The 22,502-nt window shown below is 42.1% G+C and overlaps 1 long non-coding RNA gene across 1 annotated transcript; it reads right to left on the reverse strand.

Moving 5' to 3' along the window:
• Positions 1-26: 26 nt before the first annotated feature.
• On the reverse strand, positions 27-22,357 carry LOC145406459 (uncharacterized). Its single transcript, XR_013898525.1, has 4 exons — positions 22,264-22,357; positions 11,957-12,121; positions 2,062-2,222; positions 27-837 (listed from the first exon to the last, which is right to left on the reverse strand). It is a non-coding gene; the product is annotated as an uncharacterized LOC145406459 (long non-coding RNA).
• Positions 22,358-22,502: the final 145 nt, after the last annotated feature.

Raw genomic sequence — 22,502 nt, forward strand, 5'->3', positions numbered from 1 at the left:
TCAGCTGCAGCTGAGAGACACACTGAGTTCTGGACAGTCTCTTTCTCAATGAGGAACATTTCCTCACCCACCTCACACTCTACATCTGGTTCTTCCTTTACCAGCTCCATTATTTTGTCACCCATCTCGCATTAACTTTATATCCGGTTCTTTCTTTATCAGCTCCATTATTCTGTCACTCACCCCATACACTAACTATACATCTGGTTCTTCATTTACCATCATCATCATCATCATCTGAACATCCTTACCCTCTTGCTGTCTACCACCACTGTGATCACTTACCTATACCGTACTATATCAATGCTGGGTCATAAGATTGTCCCATCACACCTGAATAACTGTCCACAATTCATCGCTACTACTGAATGATAATTGTAATATAAAAATCAAAACGAATTCAAAACAGACTCCAGTATTATTCCTTTACAATACTGCTGACACAATGTGAATAACAATACACACGAATGCTTCTGAACCATAATTTTAATTATACAGGCCATCACTGCCAAGTCAAGCTGTTAATTCAGACAAAAAATTATCACTGTCTTCCTTACTTTACTAGCTGTTCTTTATTGTCTCTGTAGCAACAAGAAGTGCAAAGATACCAGAGCAGGTAAATGATCTGAAATCAGCTCCAATAGGGGGATGAGGGGGACTTCCAGTGGACACTACATGGAGTATAACCCACAAGTCGCTGGTCGAGGTATCTCTTGTTGGATGTGCTAAAAGAACATTTGCCCTCAGTCTTGTTTTATACTTAGCATTTACTTCTTAGGCAGCATCCTGATGACCACATTGTTAAGACTGCTTCACTACTCTGACTTCAGAGTGGACCTGAAACGGTACCTGCCATTAGACTGGCATCTCCAAGAAGTTAACTGTCCAGTGAACCCTCATTTTGCATGGAGCTCATCCACACTATGTGACAAATAACGAAGGTTCAGATTCATTTTTACGGTAATTCATTTAGCATAGCAATAAAAAAATATATATGGAACTGTAAATTGTGGTAGGTGGGGGCGCTCACCATCCACTCACTCTATGTACAACTGCTTGCCCTGTCCTCTCCATCCTTCTTTCCTTCCATCTTCTTCTATCTTTCATTCCTTCATTCTTTCCTCTTCCTTCACCCTGTGGGTGACTCTACACTAAGGGACAAGCCAAATGGTTTCCTGTACACCAGGAAACTATTTACTACACTGGGTAGTAACCATATAACCATTTTTGGCACCTGGTGGTTTAGTGGATAATTATTGTGCTCCAATTGGATTGAGCCAGTGAAGGTTTATATCCAAGGGGTGGTTGGGGTTTATTGCTCACATAATGCCACTCAGGGATGAGTGAGGTTGGTCACTCTCATCTTAAATGTCAGGACCAACTGCCTAGCCCCGGGCTCCTACACTCCTCATGGGGCAACGTAGGATTGAATGATGGATGGATGGAAATGTGAATAAAAGCAGCCACAATAAAAAATGCTGTCTTTCAGTACTAGTAAGAGCTGGTTTGATAATTGTGTATACACTATCGACCAAAAAAAAAAAAAAAAAAAAAAATCAATGTATTTGATATTTAATATCATTTTACTGGGACATTCATGATCAGTACGTCCTCAACCCTTAACATGTCATGTTACCTTTCAGGTAACTGTTACATTACTTCTGGAATGTGTGTAGAATTTTTTGCTAACTCACTGTTGTGTATCAGAGACATGGATAACATTAATGGTGGCACAGTTTGACAGATAGCCATAGTGTACTGTATATAAATACCTGTATTGAAGATAACAGAAAGCAACCCCATATGGGATTAAAGCATCTGGCAATAGATACATAGATTTTTAGGGAGCCAATAGAACCTTTAGGAATATTTCTGATTCACTTTCCCCAATATGTAAAAAAGGATTCTTAAGCCTCTTTGTGCAGAATCCATTTGCACTGTGCACAGTATATAATCTAGGAATACACTAGCCATGCAAAACAATGGCTTATGGCATAACATTTAATGCACGCATAACCAGAAACATCAACATAAAAATTTGAGTCTCTGCACAATCATTACCTTTTAGTTGAGGTCTGTGGAGTCCACATGCTCCTCTAATAAGCTGACTGCAAGCTGCCCTGTACATATCCAGCAACTCTCTCACCACACACTTGATTTGCAGATCACTTCATTTTTGACAAAAGTCACTGGCCTCATATCAGCACACTTATGTGTACTTCCTGAGGAAAAAACAAAAACAGTGGATCTTAAATGTAAAGCATTCCTAAAACAAAGATATATATACAGCAATTGTAATTACATAATTTCACCAATGACTGAAGGTGGTAGGTGGTGGCAGCCATCATCCACTCGCTTGATGTAAGACAGTGCTGCCTAGTTCCCCCCTTTCCCCTTTCCATCTTTGTCTGCCTTCCTTTCATCTTACTTCTCTCTGCCCTTTCCTGTCACTTTTTATTACTCTTCTTTCCATATCAGGTGGCTCTATGCTAAGTGACAAGTCAAATGATTTCCTGTAACCCATTTACAACTCTGGTTGGTAACCATATAACCAGATTACGGAGTGAAGTGGAACCTGCTATGGTGCCTCTGTTAACTAGGTGGGGAGATGCAAATGTGGCATCCATCCAGGAACCAAACCTCCATACTGTTCCCCGTACTTTCCAAGGGTGAAGAACTATCAGCCACAAAGGAACATCAGCTCACTGCATGGGACAACCCTGCAGAGTTGGTTGCTTGCCTGTGGTTGATGGATCTGGTAAGCCAGACAGGCTGCAGTTCATCAGCACCAAAAATCAAACATTAACTGTATCACAGATCTGGCAAGTCCCTTGTGGTTAACACAATTACCAAGTTACATAGCCTAGTGCCACCTCTGCACCACCAAACTACAGATTGATCTCACATTTATTCTCTATGTGGACTGGATGCTTCCAACACCAGCCTAGTGCTGGATTGGCAGTTGGACATTTTTTTGGGTAAGTTTATATCTTAACTGGTGCATTTTCAGCAGCTTCAGCTCGAGAGGGCATTTGCTAAATTAACCTTACTGTAACTCTCGTCTCTTACCAAAACAAAGGTGACCAGAGAGGTAAAGAGGGCGGGTGGTGGCTGGAACTGACCAAACCATTAGCACCTGGCCCAGCCCTCCCTCGGGATATGACTCCCCTAATCCACACTCAAACAGAGGTCTCAGGGCCTGGGGGCCATGTATGCCATGGTGGTAAAATAAGACAGGGCAGCATTTCGCTTTTAGTCAGGGAGCAGTGAAGGGAGGTTTGCTGGATAGCAGAATTGGGAAGACAAAGGGTAAATTTGCAAAGTATAACACAAAATACAATACCCCTGGGGGTAGGAGGGTTTTTCAAGAATACTCCCCCAGTATCCCTGCTTGTCGTAAAAGGCTACTAAAAGGGTTGGCGGAGGGTTAGTGCCCCTCCCCGGAAAACAACTAACTAAAAAAACAAACAAGAAGCCCCGGACAAGGACTGACCAAACGATGACGACCCAGGACCGGACAAAGGACTTGGTAATGGGTACTTGGAATGTAAGAGGAGCGAATGATGAGGTGAAAGAGATAGAGATTGTCCAGGTGCTTGAGGGTGCGAAAGTGGATGTATGTGGAATAACTGAAACAAAATGGAGAGGAGAAAGTGTGAGAGAATGGGGAGTATGGATGGGGTATATGTGCAGGAGTAGGTGAGAATGAGAGGGCGAAGGAAGGAGTATGTATAGTTGTGAGTAAAAGATGGAAGAAGAGCATAAGACAGTATGGATCAGTTGGGTCAAGGATTGTGTGGGTAAAGTTGAAAGTTGTATATGCGCCAACGCAAGATCGTGCTAGAAGAGTGAGAGAAGAGTTCTGGACAAATGTGGAAGTGTGCATGGAAAAGTTTGGAAGGAATGAGAGAGTGTTTTTAATTGGTGATATGAATGGTAAAGTTGGGAATGCGAAGGTGGATGGAATAGTTGGTGAGTGGGGTGTGCCTGCTGAGGTAGATGAGAATGGGAGTGCGTTAGTGGACATTTGTGCTGAGAGGGGGTTGGTGGTAGCCAATACCCTCTTCAGGCATAAAATGATCCACAGGTATACATGGCGAGTGATGAGAAGGGTGGGTGGTGAACTGAATGAAAGGAAGGCAATGACTGATTATGTGTGTGTGGATGAAAGGATGCGAAGATGTGTAAAGGATGCAAGAGTGTATAGAGGTTGGGGGAGTGGACTTTCTGACCACTACTTGGTGGTGGCCAGAATCAAGGTCCAATTAGAATGGAGAAATAGAAGAAGGGAAAGACGACAGGAAGGAGTAGTTGCAAGGAGAGTGGAAAGGTTACAAGAGGATGAGAAAAAGGCAGAGTATAAGAGAGAAGTGGAGGAACGATTGGGCAAATATGAACTGGAGCAGATGGGAGACGTGGAAGGTGTGTGTAGCATATTTACAGAAGAAATATGTGCAGCATGTGATGTGGTGTGTGGAAGGAAGAGAAGACAGAGGGGGGTGCAAGGAACAGCATGGTGGACTGAAGAGGTGAAACAGGCTGTGGCACAAAAGAAGAAAGCATACAATGAATGGATGAGAAATAGGGGCGTGGAAGAAGTTGAGAGGCGGAAGAGAGAGTTATATGTAGAAAGAAAGAGAGAGGTGAAAAGATTAGTAAGAGAGAGTAAGAAGAGAGTGGATGAGGAATTTGGAAGGAATTTGAGTGTAAAGTGGAGGGACTGTAAGAAAATGTTCTGGAAAGAGGTGAAAAGAGTAAGACAGGGTGGAAGTGAAGTTAGCAGGGGAGTGAAAGATAAAAATGGTAGATTACTAGTGGAGAAGGGAGAAAAAGTGAGCAGATGGAGAGAACACTTTAAGGAATTGTTGAACATAGAGGATGGAAGTAATGCGAGTAGAAGTGGCTGGGGAATGGCTGGGAGAAGGAGGGAGGTGAGAAGACAGGAAGAAATCAGTAGGATAGAAGTTGTGGAAGCAATGAAGAAAGTTAAATCGGGGAAAGCCCCAGGAATTGATGGAGTGTGTGGTGAAATGATGAAGCATGGGGGAGAGAGAGTAGTAGAATGGATGTGGAAGATGTGCAGATTAGCCTTGGAGGAAGGTAGAGTCCCGGAGGATTGGAAGTCAGGTATAATTATTCCCTTGTACAAAGGAAAAGGGGAAAAAGAAGTGTGTGGTAATCATAAGGGCATTTGTCTTCTTAGTATAATAGGAAAAGTGTATGGTAGGATACTTATTGACAGAGTTAGAGAAAGAACAGAGAAATTAGTTGGAGAAGAACAGGGAGGCTTTAGGAAGGGAAGAGGTTGTGTAGATCAGATATTCATTCTTAGATCTTTAGTGGAAAAGTTTCTAGAGAAGGGAAAGAAGTTGTATGTGGCTTTCATGGATTTGGAGAAAGCATATGACAGGGTGGATAGACAAGGATTGTGGAAAGTGTTAAGAATATATGGAGTAGATGGGAAGTTGTTGAGTGCTGTGAAGAGTATGTACGATGGTGCGAAGGCTGCAGTGCGTGTGGATGGTGAACTAAGTGAATTTTTCTCTTTGAAAGTTGGGTTGAAACAGGGATGTGTCATGTCTCCATGGCTGTTCAATCTGTACATGGATGGGTAATAAAAGAGGTACAAGGTAGGGTAGTGGATGTTGGAGTGGCCCTGGTGAGAGAGGATAGTGTTTGGAAACTCCCTGTAATGTTGTTTGCAGATGATACTGTGTTGTTGAGTGAAGACGAAGGGGAGCTGCAAGGCTTGGTGGACGAGTTTGGGAGAGTGTGTAAGAAACGGAATCTGAAGGTGAATGTAGGGAAGAGTAAAGTGATGGTCTTTGAGAGAGGTGAAGTCAGTGAATGTACAGCGATGTTGGATGGTGAGGAATTGGAAAATGTGAGTACGTTTAAGTACTTGGGTAGTGTGATGAGTAAGGATGGAGGTTTGGAGGGTGAAGTGCTTGAAAGGGTACAGCAGGGAAGAAAGGTTGCTGGTTCTTTGAAAGCAGTGATAAGAAACAGGGAAGTGAGCATGGAAGTGAAAAAGTTACTACATGACAGTATTGTGATACCAACTCTAACGCATGGAAGTGAAGCTTGGACGCTGTTGGAAGGACACAAGTCAAGAGTGAGAGCAGTGGAAATGAGTTATTTAAGAGGAGCCTTTGGAGTCACATGGAGAGATAGGCTGATGAATGAGGATATAAAGGAGCATTGTGGTGTTGATGTGGATGTGATAGGGAGCGTTATGAGGAACATACTGAGGTGGTTTGGCCATGTGGAGAGGATGGAGGGTGAAAGACTGACGAAGAAAGTGTATGTGAGTGAGGTGGAGGAGGGAAGAGGGAGGGGGAGGCCGAGGATGAGATGGAGGGATGGGGTGGAGAGGTATATGAGAGAGGGGGGTGTGAGTTGGGAGCAGGGCAGTGAAATGGCGGGGGACAGGGCGACTTGGACGCGATTTGTTTGTGGCCACCCCAAATGGGATTGAGGCGTCTGGCGATAGATAGATAGAAGAATGGATTGTCAGTGTCCCAGGTGGTGAAACAAAGGCATTTTGCAAACTTTGTAAAACTATCCTGAGAGACCATCATGCAGATTTGGAAGATCACTGTGAAACAGAAAAGCACAAGAAAAATGCTCTTCCTTTTCCGCCACAAGAACACTTTTTGATGCATGCATCACAAAAAATAGACAACAGTGTGAAAACTTCAGAGCTCAAATTATCTGCACATATTACCTGTCATTCACGCAGAAGTACAGTTGATCACCTGGGTGAACTGGTGAAAACTATTTCAGCAAAGGACCTTTCTATTCACAGAACAAAGTGCACTGCTCCAATAAATAACTAGCTTGGGCCATCAATGTTAAAGGAACTGTTCGATGATATTGGTGACAAAGAATTCTCACTTATCATATATGAAAGCACTGATATAACAAGTAAAAAGAAATTATGTACTATTGTAATTCGTTACCCAAGCTTTGCAAATAAAAAAATAGTTACATCATTCTTGGGCTTAGCGGAACTAGAAAACTGTACGTTTCTCATAACTTGTCAACCTTGATCCAAAAAAGTGCATAGGTCTATCAACAGATGGGTGTAACACCATGGCAGGACAGAACAGATCTGTTATAACTAAATTTAGAGAAAAAAATACAAAAGTAGCTCATATCAAGTGCATATGTCACTCACTGCAATTTTGTGCATTGTATGCCATGAAAAACTGCCCTCCAACTAAGAGTTCATGGTTTTGGAGACCTACAAATACTTTTCACAAAACTCACTCTGCCAGCAGACAATCAACGCCTCTACAGCACCACCAACATTGGGGAGCAGTTGCTCAAAATCCTACAGCTATCTGATATACGCTAACTTGCAGTTGCACCTTGCGTGACCAGAATCCTTGACCATTTTGATAAACTCAATCTGCATTTTCAGGTGAGTGTATCATGCTGTATAAATAACTCGCTAAATGTATGACACGCTAAAACATTATGTACAGTACTCGTCAGAAGTATTCAGCGTTGTCCGCCAGGAGTGCAATACTTATGGCCCAAAAATAATCACCCATTTTGGGGGGTAAGAATTGAGCCACAAGTTTGAGCTCCGAGCATGACGTCACGGTAGCCTGAGGCCTTCCGACGCGCTGGTTGGTTCCTGCCTCAGTCGCCCACGGGCTGCCTGAGAGAGAGGAACTCCGCCGAGTGTCCCTCTCAAATTGCGCCATTTTTTAACGAGTGTCCCGCAGTATTCTGGCCTTCACAACTTTGTTATGGCACCTACCCGTGAACTATCGAGTGAAATCATATCACAGATCATTGCTCTAAAGGAGGCAGGCCACCAGACAAAGGAAATTAGTGAATTGGTTGGTGTGGCACGATCGACAGTGCGTCGTTGGTGTGCGCGGTTTCGGGAGGAAAACAGTGGTGCAGTTCCCACAAAGAAACCGCGGTCTGGTAGGCCTAGGAAAACTTCCCCAAGGTCTGTTAATGTTTTAAAACGTGCAGTGGAGTTTAATCCTCGTGTGAGTGCAAGGAAAATTAAGGAGAGCAACCCGGAAGTGTTTGGTGAGGTGTCAGTGAGAACAGTGTCTCGTAGGGTGCATGAGCTTGGTTACACAAGTCACAGGCCTATGAAAAAGCCTCTTCTCACCAAGAGCCAGAGAATTTGCAGGCTTGCCTTTGCTAATAAATATCTAACCTGGGGTGAGGAGCAATGGTTGTCAGTGTTGTGGTCTGATGAGGCAACATTTAGTGTTACCTGTAACAGAGGAGCACGTGTGTATCGACGCAAAGGTAGTGACCCACTTGACCCACGGTATGTAGAAAGCACAGTTAAACATCCTGATTCACTCATGGTATGGGGTTGTTTCTCAGGGAAGGGTTTGGGGAAGCTTGTTGTACTTCCCAAGAACCTCAGAGTGAATCAGGATGTTTACCTGGAGCTTCTGTGTGATCATTTACCAGACTCCTTCGAGCTAACAGGTGCATGAGTGTTTCAGCAGGACGGTGCACCTGCTCACAAGGCCAAATCGGTCACCAATTGGCTTCGTGACTGCGAGGTATCATTCATGACAGACTGGCCAGGAAATAGCCCAGACCTCAACCCCATTGAAAACCTCTGGTACCTCGTAAAGAAGAGTCTCCAAGGGAAAGACGTGAGCTCTCTGCCTAAGTTGGAAGCCGCCATTCGTGACTCCTGGGACAAAATACCCCTCCAGCACCTCAGGAGCCTCGCCCTTTCACTTCCAAGACGTCTCAGGTCCGTGAAGAAACGTAAAGGCTACCCTACGAAGCACTAAAGGTAAATAAATGCATTATTTATATGTTTTTTTCAATGCTGAAAGGTTTGTTTCTCAGGAGGGACGCAGGGCGCTCCATACTTCTGACGAGCACTGTACATACTGTGTATGTGTGCTTGTGTTTTTTTTTTTTCCCCCACATTAATGGGAAACCAGGACAAAAGTGATAAAAAATATTTCAGTAGATACTAAACTACCTACTGAGGTAACAATTTCCAAAATGAATGAACAGAGAGAGAGAGAGAGAGAGAGAGACCAGGGGAATGCAGAGATTTGACCTCCCATTCAAGTCGCTCCTGGGTGTTAAGTGGTATGAAGTCTATTATTTATGGATTAAACTCATCTAAAAAGATTACATGTCAGTTAGCACCTCTGTACGAAACAATTTCCCTTTTCCCCGCAGTTGTTTGATTGTTGATTATGGCCAAGGATTGATCGTATTTCATCCCTAGATAACTCCTTAGATTAATTCGCTTCATAGCGAAAGACAGTTAAGAGTGCTCACATTAGGGCGCCGAAAACCGAAGTTATACAATTTACAATATATGATGTAAACTTAAAATATGAGAGCGGTGGTGGCAATAGCGAGTTGGGAGGGGTTGAAGGGAGTGGAAGGGATGAGAAAAATAGGTCAGTGGAAGCAGCTGGGGAGGGATAGGGGGTAGTGAAGAGTGTGAGAGGGGTGGGTGTGTCCCATATGAAGTCATGAAAGATTTGTGTTTTTGAGAGGAGGTTATAACTTGGGGGCTAATATGCGTGCATGTGACAAGGCACAGAGTAAAATTCACAGGCAAGCTTTGAACATTGTTTTTTGATGCTGAACATCTGGTGGCCAGTCCAAGAGGGATGTAGATATTACCGATACGAGAGCCTGTCATGTAATATTATGATAAAATGATTAACAAAACGGCTTCATCTAATCCCTTATTACTTTTATTTCAGATTGTCATGGATGAGGAGAAGAGCTACACTGCTCAGCTATAGCACCAAATGTATTCAGATGCAGCCTACAAGGCATACCTTGCATTTTTGTAGCCTATTGTTACCAAGATCAATAAGGTTAACAAGATGTTTGAGTCAGACAACTGCCGTGTTAGTAAGTTATTGCAAGATTTGATGTCCTGCGAGTCATTTCTGCAGAGGCCAATGTTGCCACGGACATTCCCACATGGGAATCAGTCACAAATTATGATGTATGAATATTTAAGTAGCCTAATAATGTAATTTAGTTCATATGTCAATATAGCTGTAATTATATTTCAGTTATTTGCTATTACAGTATTAGGTGCAGTACTACACATCTGAAGAACTTAAGTTCATCTGTTTATACTGTCTGATATTACACTTTTGAATAAGTTAGTATTATACAATATGCAGTTAGTACATATTATACAATCAAGGTATTTCTTTTCCCCACAGGTGGATAATGAGTGCAACCATCTGCCTTTAGGTGCAACTGACTTTGGAATTGCATTCAACCTGGAAGTTGCCCGTAGCAGTATGAGTCCAACAACCGTAATGGCATCATATCCTACTGCAGAGATTTTTTAAATGCAGCTCCTGAGAGAGCTTCAAAATAGGTTGCCCTCAAATATACTTCTGCAAAATTTGCATGTATTAGCCCCAGAAGTTGTCCTTAGCATCAGAAAACCAAAGTTAGGTGAGCTGCCCTTCCTGTCTACATTTTCAGGGGATCTAGGGCAACTTGAAGAATAGTGGCAAAGGACTGACACCGGGCCAATTCCACAGTTGCTTTGTAAGCATGCTAACCAATTCCCTCACCAGCAGGGTCAGCATCGACACAAGTCTCGCCACTTCCTCAGTCATCTGATTCCTGGTTTGTATGCTAACCAACAAGGTACAGACGCTTACCAACCCCTGGACGCTAAAATGTGAGGTTGGTATGCCTGACTGGTGGATGTTGGCAAACCTGTGCAAGCCGAATGTAAACAGACGCACGTGTGGCCTGCCGACTGAACGCTCAAAAGCAACTGGGGAGACAATGCAGAGTGCAAATTCTTCACGAGACAAGGCACCTCCGCTTTCATATGAACAAAAAAATACTCTAGTGGCGCTGATTACAGAGAACAGAGTTGTCCTTGGCAAAGATAACGACCACAAAAGTATTTATAAGAAGAAAGAGGGATGGAAGAAAATAACACAACTCTTCAATGCAGCATTCCCGCTCCAGGAAAAGAGGAGTGAAAACCAGCTAAAACAAGCATGGGAATACACAAGAAACAAGTAAGTGATGAGTTTTGAATACTGTCCTTAGGCCTAGACATATCTTTTGTGCAACAATTGATGATTACACAGGCTAAAAAACTCAGATTTCCACATTCATTGGGTCTCCTCTCTAACGTTGTTTAGTACTGTAAATCCCGACATTTCCCCTTCTGAAACCTCTTGAGCAGATTGCTGGGACCCAGCCAAATCAGATACTCTGCAAACATTAATAAGCAGTGGTTTAGGTAGAAGTGAAACAAAGAAATTGCTGCAGTCCTAAGTAGGTTAGGTTAGGCTGGGGATACATATGAAGTACATGATTTCTGTTGAAAATTATGGTCAAAACAGAAAAGAAGTAACCAACAGTACTGATGAAAAACTAAAAATATGGTATTTAAAAATACATGGAGGATCTGTTCTTCAGAAATACCCCTTTTTTTGTGGTAAAATGGAAAAAAATTTAGGGTCACAAAATTCCTTAAGGGTATGGGAGGCATCAATTACATTCCCATGTGGTACTATCTATCTATCTATCTATTGCCAGACGCCAAAATCCTATAAGGGGTGGCCATTTGACTTTGAGTTATTTGTTTTGTGGTACTGCTTTGTGCAAACTGTATGGGCACTTTGAGAATCAACACAGCAAGGAATGGTATTCTGCCCTCATTTAAAGGTATAATGAACATTATTTTTCAATTTATCTTAGATATATAAAAGATGAAAAAAATGTGCAAGGAGTTTGCTTCATTTCAAACAAAGGGTTGAAAAAATCACACACACATTGAAGAAGTGAAAATGACTTTGTGTCCAAGTTCCACATTTTCACATAAATAAGACATCCATATCCTTTGTTAGAATGGAATTACTTCCTGTAAGGCAGACCAAACCACAAGTTCATATTCCCTGCATATTTCAGATTAAAAAAGCAGCACAGTGAATACCTGAAAAAGAAATGGGCAACCGACAGGGGTCCTCCTCCTACTCCTCACAAATATGATGCCCTCATGGAAGCCACAGCAGTGCTGGTTGAATAGGAGCTGCAATTTGCTGAGCATCAGTATGACAGTTCCTGCCGTGAGGTTCCAGAAGCGCCAGCACCAGCCAACCTAGCACAGCCCTTCGTGTAAGCTGATATTGGTAAGTTATGAGGCATCCTTAGTTATTTACATCCTTATTTATATATATATCATATAAACAACAGCCAATATACATCAATAGCATAATGTTTTGGTAATTGCGTTAGTAATTATGTTATAGTATTTCTTTTAGTATGCAAAGCCCTGCACCATCCTGGAAATGTTTCAGTTACTGCACTTTGCTTGGTGTTAACAGAAGTTTGGCTGGCAACCAACAGCTTTCCCTCCTTGCAGTATAAATAACCCTTGTCTAGTCTTAAATATACCAGTAATCCTAAATGGGCTACTTGACCAGTGGGGTAGCTGTTTGGATGCCATGTTCATAATTCTGTGGCCCTAGTTCAACTGCAAATCTGTCATGACTCATGATCAGACCGAGGGCGAAAAGATCACATTTATGCCTTAAATATACGTCCACCTCAACATCATTTCATTCTTCTGACATCAGTGGATATATTTCTCCTTAACCCCTTAAACGCGGATCGTCACGTTTGCGACGCTCGGCCAAAAGGACATGATGGCGGGTCGTCGTGTTTGCGATTCTAGTAAATTTTGAATAACAGCGGGCAAGCAGGCTCCAGCTGGTATTGTCTATCAGTACCACCACCCTCTAGCTACAACTAGCATACTTTACCTTTGTACTACTGACCTCAGTTGTCGCCAAATATCGCTTTTTCCCCCCGTCCCCCCCCCACCACGGCCCAGCCAGCCTGGCTGTGATACATGGCAGAGCTCTGAGCGCTCAGAACTGTAAAGCAGTTTATGCTACTAGGAAACGCTTGTTTCCTCAGTTGTAACACTAGCTTTTTTTCTCACGGTTTGCCCGTTTAGCGTCAGTTTACTGCAGGCTTTCAAAGTGACATTATGGCGAGTTCTAGCTCTTCCCAGTCAGTGCAAGCGGCCGACAGGAACGAGAATAAAGTGGCGGACATAAGGCAGAATAAAAAGCGCGCCGTGGTGATCTTTTGGGAAGTAATATGATTGAAAATAATGTAGTATACATGTTTTTAGCTGCGAAAATGGAAATGTTTGTTGAGTGACGGGAAGACCGCCGCCACAGTGCATGTCGGCCGTACGCTCCGTTGATTTTAGCCTTATTTTCAGTGCTTATTGTACAAATACGGATTCCTAACTACCTTTACGTTGTAGTATAAAGTTTACTGTGACAGAATGAGGCTGTGGTAGAGGGGAAACCGGGTTGCTGGAGGTGTGAAAGTGAAGATTTGGTTACCCAACTTTGCAAGTCTCCACAAGTCCTTGGGTAGTCCATGAAGGCTCAACACCTGTCTCTGGAGAAAGCTGAATGTAAGTACTATCTGCCATACCAAGTATAATGTTCTAGGGTTAATCTCTGATTTTTGGCGAATATTTTCCAACAGGTACTCAAACCGCGATACAACCCCGCCACTCGGGGGGGAACGACTGTACACAGCCGCGTTTAAGGGGTTAACTGCCTGCATCTCACTTCCATATAGCACCATTCTTCTCACACATGAAGCCTACAGTTTCTCTTCACAAGAAGGAAAACACCTACATTGTCAACAGAGGTAGCTGCTCCCCACAGTAATCATTTTTTACTCCTGTGCAGATGCTGGCAGTTCTGTAGAGGTTTGATGTGCATATGAAGTATACAAGTCCTTCCTGCCTACATTTAATTTGCTTGTTTTTATGTATATTTTGCATTTCATTTCTAGAGTGGATCAGCCCAGACACAGTGGAGGGGACCACCACCTCTGGCTTGCCTGTGGGCCAAGAACACTCTGACAATGCAGCCTCTGTTTCTGTCAAGGCAAGTGGTGTCACTGAAGCTCCAGGCCCCTCTGCTGCGAGTGACCAAGCAGTTCAACGAGGCTGGAGAGGAACAAAGAGGAAGCGACAAACTGAGCGAGAAGAGTGTTTTAAACTGCTGAAAGATGCCCACACAAATATCAATGAACTGACTGTAAAAATGATGAAGGAAAAACATGAGAAAGAGTTAACAGTGTTAGACTTACAGGTAGAAAAGTACAAGAAGGAAATGGCTCTTTTAGAATTAACATATGAAAAGAAAACAAAAGAAATAATGTCACTGGAAGCATTTACTGCAATGTGCAAGTCAGTAACAAGATTTATTGAAAACAAAGAAAACTGATGTTGGAGGTCATAAAAAAGATCAGCCAAATGTAAATTATGCCATAAATTTTCTTTACGTAATTTTTTTCATTGTTTTTCTCAAATATAAATTTTACAGTAAATGTTACTGAGAATAAGTTACAGGAAATTTATTTGGCAACATTTTGGTGTATAAAGAATAACTGTATGTCAATCAGGGCCAATTTTTATGGAGTATCAAAGGAAATTATCTTATGCTCATAGCAAGGCTCGTAGCACACTGACTGGGGCAGTGGGACGACGCTGGGTACGGGGTTGGTTGAGCACAGCAGAGGAATACATGGGAATGCAAGTAATGCTTTGTTCTCACCCATAAATGGATGCAGAATCATTAAAAAAAAAAAAAAAAAAAAAAAAAAAAATTTCGTTCGACACAACCGGTGTCGAATGGTAATGAGTGATTGAAATGTGCCAGGCGCAGCCTGCATCAATTGGTAACAACAGCATGAAATTTGCATCGCAACCATAAACACGAGAGTTAAAGTGTTTTGGCACCCCTTTGGTCCCAAGGCAGTCCCTTTCTGCTCTTCCACTATCCCACCTTTCCTTGTTCCCTCAAGCTTGCTGTCCCTCCTTTTTATCTCCCCTTCCCTTGCACTATGTATTTGTAGCCTAGTGCAGTCTTCTTTCTTCCTGTTTCAGTATGTATGAGTGCAATACTTAAAGTACAAATATATTACATAATGTGCAATACTGTACTGTGTTTAATAAAGTGCCATTTACACACACCATATATATATATATATATATATATATATATATCAAACACACACACACATATATACCTGTATGTGTGTGTATATATATATATATATATATATATATATATATATATATATATAGATATATACAGTAGAACCTCGGTCCTCGAACACAATCCGTTCTGGAAGGCTGTTCCAGGACCGAACTAATTTTCCCTATAAGAAATAATGTAAATCATTTTAATGGATCTGGTTAGTACTTGGATGGGTGACCGCCTGGGAACACCAGATGCTGTTGGCATAACGTTCTCCCTACGTGTCAAGTTGGGTTGGTGGAGGATTAGTGCCCCTCCCTGTAAAACAATTAACTCTAAGCCCTTGGCCACCCCGTTTGGGATACATGGCATCTGGCAATCAATCAATCAATCATTTTAATCCGTTCCAAGACCCCAGATGCTTACCTATTTAAGTTTCAGCACTGGTACCAGTGCTTTCCTTTATGAGGTGACTGTATATTTCTCTTGCCTTTTCACAAATTATATACTCACTAACACTGTCTCCTGCTAACTGTTTCTCATTGATGAAGATAAGCAATAATTTTTCCACTTCTTCAATTATTTTCCGCACTACTTTCGTCTTTTCACTGCCAGTAGCCGTACTGGATGAACTTGCTTTCTTTGGAGCCATTATTAGGGGCTAATACTGCACTGAATCAAGAAAAATGTGAAGCACAGCAGGACAACCACGTTGACGAACAACAAAAGTGGACGCGTGACTGTCGGTCAGCCAGCTTCCCTTCGTTTGGCTACGTTCAGGTTGGTCAAGGTCCGATATTTTGGTCGACCTCTGGAGCAAAAATTTCTTGAATTTTTTGGTTGAAGTCCGATTTGTTTGACATGTGAGATGTTCGAGGACCGAGGTTCCACTGTGTATATATATATATATATATATATATATATATATATATATATACAATCCCCGTACTATCCGGACGCCCACTTTCCGGACATCCCCACTTACTGGACATTATCGTCCCAGGATCCAATATTCCCAAAATGGTCCGAAAACCGCAAAAAATTCGGAAAAAATCCAACTTTTTCCCGCCCGTAATTTGAACTTGGCGCGGGACAGCTTTGTTTTGGTGCGTCATTCCTCTGACGTCCACTAGAGCGCCCCTGCATCTTCCCCACTTACCGCCCGTCTCTTGTCGTGAGTGCACGCTCGTCGTCATGGCTGCCCATATGCTCACTTATGTGGTGGTGCCTTACCTGCTGCAGGCCTATCTTCAGAGTCATCTGCAGTGGGTAGGCCATCACCACGACCCACGATGCACCCCTAGGTCACCTCCATGTGCTACTCTTAGACTCTGACAGTGATTAAACAGCAAAAACTTCTCCACTAGACCACACGGGAATTTAGTGTTGTGCAGTGAAAGAAAAACAGTGCATATTGTTAAGAAATTAGAATTCTGAGCAAAAAGAGACTGATTTAATCGACTTTCAATGTAGCTAAAATTATCTAGAGTGTGTTATGTTTAGAAAATGGATTTATGAGTGCAAAAACCATAGGATTGAATAAAATGGACATTTGGGCAGTTGACTGGTGCTTTTGTTTTCATCTCCACCAACCACAGGTCAGAATAAATGACTGTCACTTCGCGCCTGATTTTGAATTTCAGTATCAGGATGGTGTCCCTGTGCTCCAGCTGTGAGAGTGATTATTTCCTAGTAACTGTCTTGGCCACAAACTCCCAAACATTGCCAATGCTCATTTAATTACTCAATTGAAGTCGGTCACCTCTTCCTGGCTCACACAGCCACATATTTTCTAAAATCTCTTCCATGATAATTGTTAGTGAATAGCACATTAATTCTGCCATAATGTGATCATTTGTTATTATACCAGTTTTCAAGACATGATGTACTAAGAAAAATACTGAAGAACAGTTACTAAAATACATAAAACAACAAGTGGAGCAATATCATTCATCACATATTCCAAATCTCGCTGCACGTTTATTTTGAAATGCCAATCGTGTAGTTTTCAAACAGATTGATGCTGCATCTGCCAAATGCTGAAGTGAATGTACTGAACGTTACTTATGAAAAAAGTATAATTTTCAAAACCGAAAACATGGGAAGACGAAACCTGTCAAAATCACAGGCACTAAATAAGCCTAACTCACTGTGCATGAGGTTGGTGCAGACGATCTTAATTAATCTGGCCTCATATTTTGCACTCAAATGGCTTTATATTGCTTTTGTATATAGATATATGAATGTAAATTTTTCACATATTGAAACAGTATGGATAGAGTATGAGTGAGAGTATTTAATTAGTGTTTGAACTACGAAAAGTACTCATCCCAAAAATGAGACTGTATGCTAATGTTTCCACACCAGCTAGGTAGCAGACAACACTCTGGACGTCCCTCAATCATGGGACAAACACATCATTGCATTGAGTCTTCAAATGAGGTCTGCTAACATCTGGCAATCATACTACAGTGCTTCCTCCAATAATGCATGTAATGTAGACTGGCCACAAGCCACGGTATACATTTCCATGCCATATGTTCCATATGTTTCCATTATAGGGTTAACCTACAGTAGACTGGACATTTTCCAAAGCTGCCCTTTTCACCCCAAATCCCATCCAAACCCTCCAAAAAACACCCTGCTGACATTCACTCTGGTACTCATGCACAGGAAGTTATTAAAAATACGTAAGAAAGGTTCCTAGACATTAACAGAAAAAGTTTTGGTCATTGACCTGACTAGCTCTCACAAAGGTATCAATGCTCTGTATTACATAGCTACGAGGCAGGAGACCAGCAAAAAACAATGTAGGACGCCCCCAGCAGCCAATGGGGGTACATATGGATGTGACCAATCACAATGCACCATTCGCCTGACATCATCACGCGCAACATTCGACTTTCGGCGGGCTGTTTGAGCTCTGACACCCAACAACTTGTTGCGGTATATATTTTTTTCGTCATACTGCATGTGACCGTTTAAGTACAAATCCGTGTACTTTACATTAGTTTCACATATACCTGTACTGTACATAAATGGATATGAATTTTTCATTTCTTTCAAATAACCTAACCTAACCTAACCTTGAGAGCATAAACATCAATGGACTGAACCAAGAACAAGGTTGGTCCCAGAACTGAGACTGTATGCGAACGTACTTTGGTGTTATCATAATGAAGCGTCTCTTCCTCTATCTATCTATCTACTGCCAGACACCTCAATCCCGTTTAGGGTGGCCACAAGCAAATCGCCTCCACGTCGCCCTGTCCCCCGCCATTTCACTGCCTTGCTCCCAACTCACACCCCCCTCTCTCATATACCTCTTCACCCCATCCCTCCATCTCATCTTCGGCCTCCCCCTCCCTCTTCCCCCCTCCACCTCACTCACATACACTCTCTTCGTCAGTCTTTCACCCTCCATCCTCTCCACATGGCCAAACCACCTCAGTGTGTTCCTCATAACGCTTCCTATCACATCCACATCCACACCACAACGCTCCTTTATATCCTCATTCGTCAGCCTGTCTCTCCATGTGACTCCACCGGCTCCTCTTAAATAACTCATTTCCACTGCTCTCACTCTTGACTTATCCTTTCAACAACGGCCAAGCTTCACTTCCATACGTTAGAGTTGGTATCACAATACTGTCATGTAGTAACTTTTTCACTTCCATGCTCACTTCCCTGTTTCTTATCACTGCTTTCAAAGAACCAGCAACCTTTCTTCCCTGCTGTACCCTTTCAAGCACTTCACCCTCCAAACCTCCATCCTTACTCATCACACTACCCAAGTACTTAAACGTACTCACATTTTCCAATTCCTCACCATCCAACCTTGCTGTATATTCACTGACTTCACCTCTCTCAAAGACCATCACTTTACTCTTCCCTACATTCACCTTTAGATTACGTTTCTTACACACTCTCCAAAACTCATCCACCAAGCCTTGCAGCTCCCCTTTGTCTTCACTCAACAACACAGTATCATCTGCAAACAACAGTACTCACTGTAGTGAGTAAACTACCTCCTCAAGTAGACCTACAGTATCGCTTACACCTTAGGTACACCTGGGTTTGTCAGACTCAGCTTTAAAAAAATGCTGTAGTCACACATGTTTTATATAATTAATTTCTGAATATCCTACAACGTATTAGGTCTTACCAGTTACAAAACTATGTGAATAAGTTTTAATTCATTGAACTCCACATATTTTTTTAAAAATTATGAAAAAAATGTGAAACTAAATTTTTTTTTTTTTGTCACCATACATGAAAACAAAGAACACTATGAGCCTAGCACTTGTGTCACAACTTGAGGGATGGAGGACTTTCATTATGGGCATAGTGGATCTCCCACACAACATAAAATCAACTAGCAAACTCACAGTGAAAAATTCTCCCCCCTCTTCAGGTACACCTGGGTCTCACAGACCCGACATGCAATTCTGAGTGATATATTGCAAAAAAAACATGGACCCACACAAAAGTAGCCCCACTACACCCTGCATGGGCACCAAAAGTTAGGAAGCTATTGAGAAGGGCAGGGATCCTAGGCATCTATAAGTTACTGAACTATACCATTGAAAAAATTGCCCGGGTCTGCCAGACCAAGGTCTGCCTGAGGAGGGTTAATATTTAACTTGTGAGTACATTGATACTTAAAGCACACAAAAGAAAGTAGTTCAGCTGACTGACTTTTAATGAATCAATCAATTTACCAGTTGAGAACTGACAACTTTGGGGAGTTTGTGGCCAAGGCAATTGCAAAATTTCACAGGGATTATGCAGACAAATCTGGAGCTACAGTATTGAGTTTTAAGACATCATAGTGTTCTGGGAGCTCAGGTGATCTGAAAATACCGTAAAAATTCATGTAGCTTCAGAGACGATAAACATTGCTGGTTTTGTGGCCATAATACCATTCAAAAAAAAAAAAAAAAAAAAAAAAAGTGCAATTACCAAGTGTCAAATTTTATGGGTACTTTCATTAGTGGGGGTTGGTTTGGTTTGATTCAGTTGGGTTAGGTTCAGTTGGGTTGTGTTAGGTTAATGATTTAGGCTTGACATGTAAACTATATTTTTCCCGATGCTTTTTTGTCTTTTGAACAATTCTGACCATCATTTTTTATCAGAAATTGCTAGTTTTTGTGATTCTTCCCTAACAAAACCCCTATAGTGAGTATGGGGGGGAAAATTTTTAGATTCGCACAACCAGAGAATCTTAGAAAAATAAGTTTACCAAATAACTTCTGGGCCAGTATAGACCATTTTTCATTCTATGCACTTTGCTTGCAAATGATTAATAATGGAGATACAGAAATATGGTACAGATAAAGGGGGAGAAATGGTAGCCGAGCCTAGGGCCATGGCGGCCGAGCTTAGCAGTCAGCACTGTCCGTTGAGGTTGAAGGAGGAAGAGAAGTCATGTGATGTGTATGACATAATAACAGTGTTGCCATTCTTAAATTTTAGCTAAAACCGTTGCTCATCACTCCCGAAGACCAACCGAATTTATAGTAGTGATGTGGCACATTAGGCAATCAAGTGACTTCATCAACCAATGACAGCCCGGGACCATGGGCTTTGATTTGAAAGTCAGTCCGTGATGTTGTCTTGTGAAAGGTGTTCGTGGTTGTACTGGCAATTTATTAAGATTTATATGGACGAAGATAAGGCAGCAATTGACTTTCAGAGATGACATAATGTGCTTCTGCAATCTGTTAAGTGCCCTCAGTGTGCCAGTGATTGTTATTACTGTGCGTATCAACACATTTGGTATTGCAGAAAGTGGAAAAAAAAAATTAGAAAAACCAAGCAACAAGTGCAGTGCTCTTTTTCCATTTTGGATTTCAGCTTTCTGGCAGGCGCGCACATAAAGCCATCAGAATTACTATTGTTTGTTAACCACTAGCTTGAAAAACAGTGGAATCATACCACAGTTCTGGAAAATTTAAACTGGTCAACAATGACCAGTGTAGACTGGTGGAGTTTTTGCTCTGAAAAGACCTTAGCGTGGATTAACTCTCAGGTGATTGGTGGACCTGATGTTAAGGTGGAGATTGATGAAAGTTTGTCAGGAGTAAATACAACCGTGGAAGGCGGCAGCTCAAGCAACTATGGGTTTTTGGCGGAAATGAGCGGGACTCCAAGAAGAAATTCATAGTGCCCCTTATTGATGAGGACCGAAGTGCAGAAACATTAGTGCCCATCATCAAGCATTACATTCATCCCGGCAACATCATTTATACTGATGGATGGCGGGCATACTCAGAACTCAGTAATGAGGGTTACAAGCATTACGTGATATATCGTAAGGAATATTTCGTGGACAAAGTAGACCCTGATATTCATACCCAGAACAATGAGAGACTGTGGTTTGATTTAAAACAGTGGACAAGGCGGCCAGGATTGCGTACTCCTTATTATAGGCAGTACTTCGCTCGTTGCCTCTTTCTCAACGAGCACCATAAGGATCGCCATCATCAATTCTTCAAGGAAACAGCACGGCTCTACCCTCCAGAAGCCAGAGCCGGAAACCCAGCCATGGCTCGCCCTGCCCTACCAATCCCGCTGGAGGATATTGTGGAGAACGAGGCCTCCGATGACCCTGGCTCACAATAAGGTAGAGTACCCTAATACTTGCATTAGGTTGAGTTGGGCTGGGTTGGGTTAGGTTGGGTTAGGTTGGGTTAGGTGAGGTTAGGGTAACTAGTAGGCCCACAGTACATATTTTTGCATCAAACCTGAGTATTTCCTATGGTTTTGGGTGTGATTCTGTTCATTGTGACCTTTATTAAAAAAAAAAAAAAAAAAAAAAAAAAATGGTTTCTAAGGTGATTGCAGAAATATTCATTCCTTTGAAATCATTGATTGGTGCTAGATCTGAGGGGCAAACTCAAATGAATCACACCAAAAACCATTGGAAACACTCAGATTTGATGCAAAAAATCAGTGGTTGTGTGAAACAAAAAATTTACCGGGGAGAATCACAAAAACTTGTGATTTGCCATTGAAATGAAGGTCAAAATCGTTGACCCCCCCCCAAAAAAAAAAAAAAAAAAGGAAAAAGTGTACATGACATTCTGAATGTCCGAAACTACAAATTTACCTGTTGAAAGGGAACGAAACATTACAACGAACCTTATTCTAAGCTAACAAGAATACTGAATACTGTAAACATTTCTAATTTTGCATATCTGACATCGATAACACAGTAACTTACCGGTGGTGACTATCCTCGAATGACAGAGTGACCCCCTCCACACTACCGTCCTCACGGGGCAATGACCAGTAACATGACGCTTGCAGGAATGCAGGGGTTACCCACGGGTTAACCCCTGCAGGCAGCTGATGTCAACGCTGACAACGATCACAAATCACCCAAATTCACTCCACCGTCTTGATGTGATAATATTTACTGTTGAGAAAGTTACAGAGTACTTTTACAACAATGGGTGGTGG

This window comes from Coenobita brevimanus, chromosome 70 (assembly GCF_032717465.1).
Source record: "Coenobita brevimanus isolate Jiangsu-jjx chromosome 70, ASM3271746v2, whole genome shotgun sequence".
Lineage (NCBI taxonomy): Eukaryota > Metazoa > Arthropoda > Malacostraca > Decapoda > Coenobitidae > Coenobita > Coenobita brevimanus.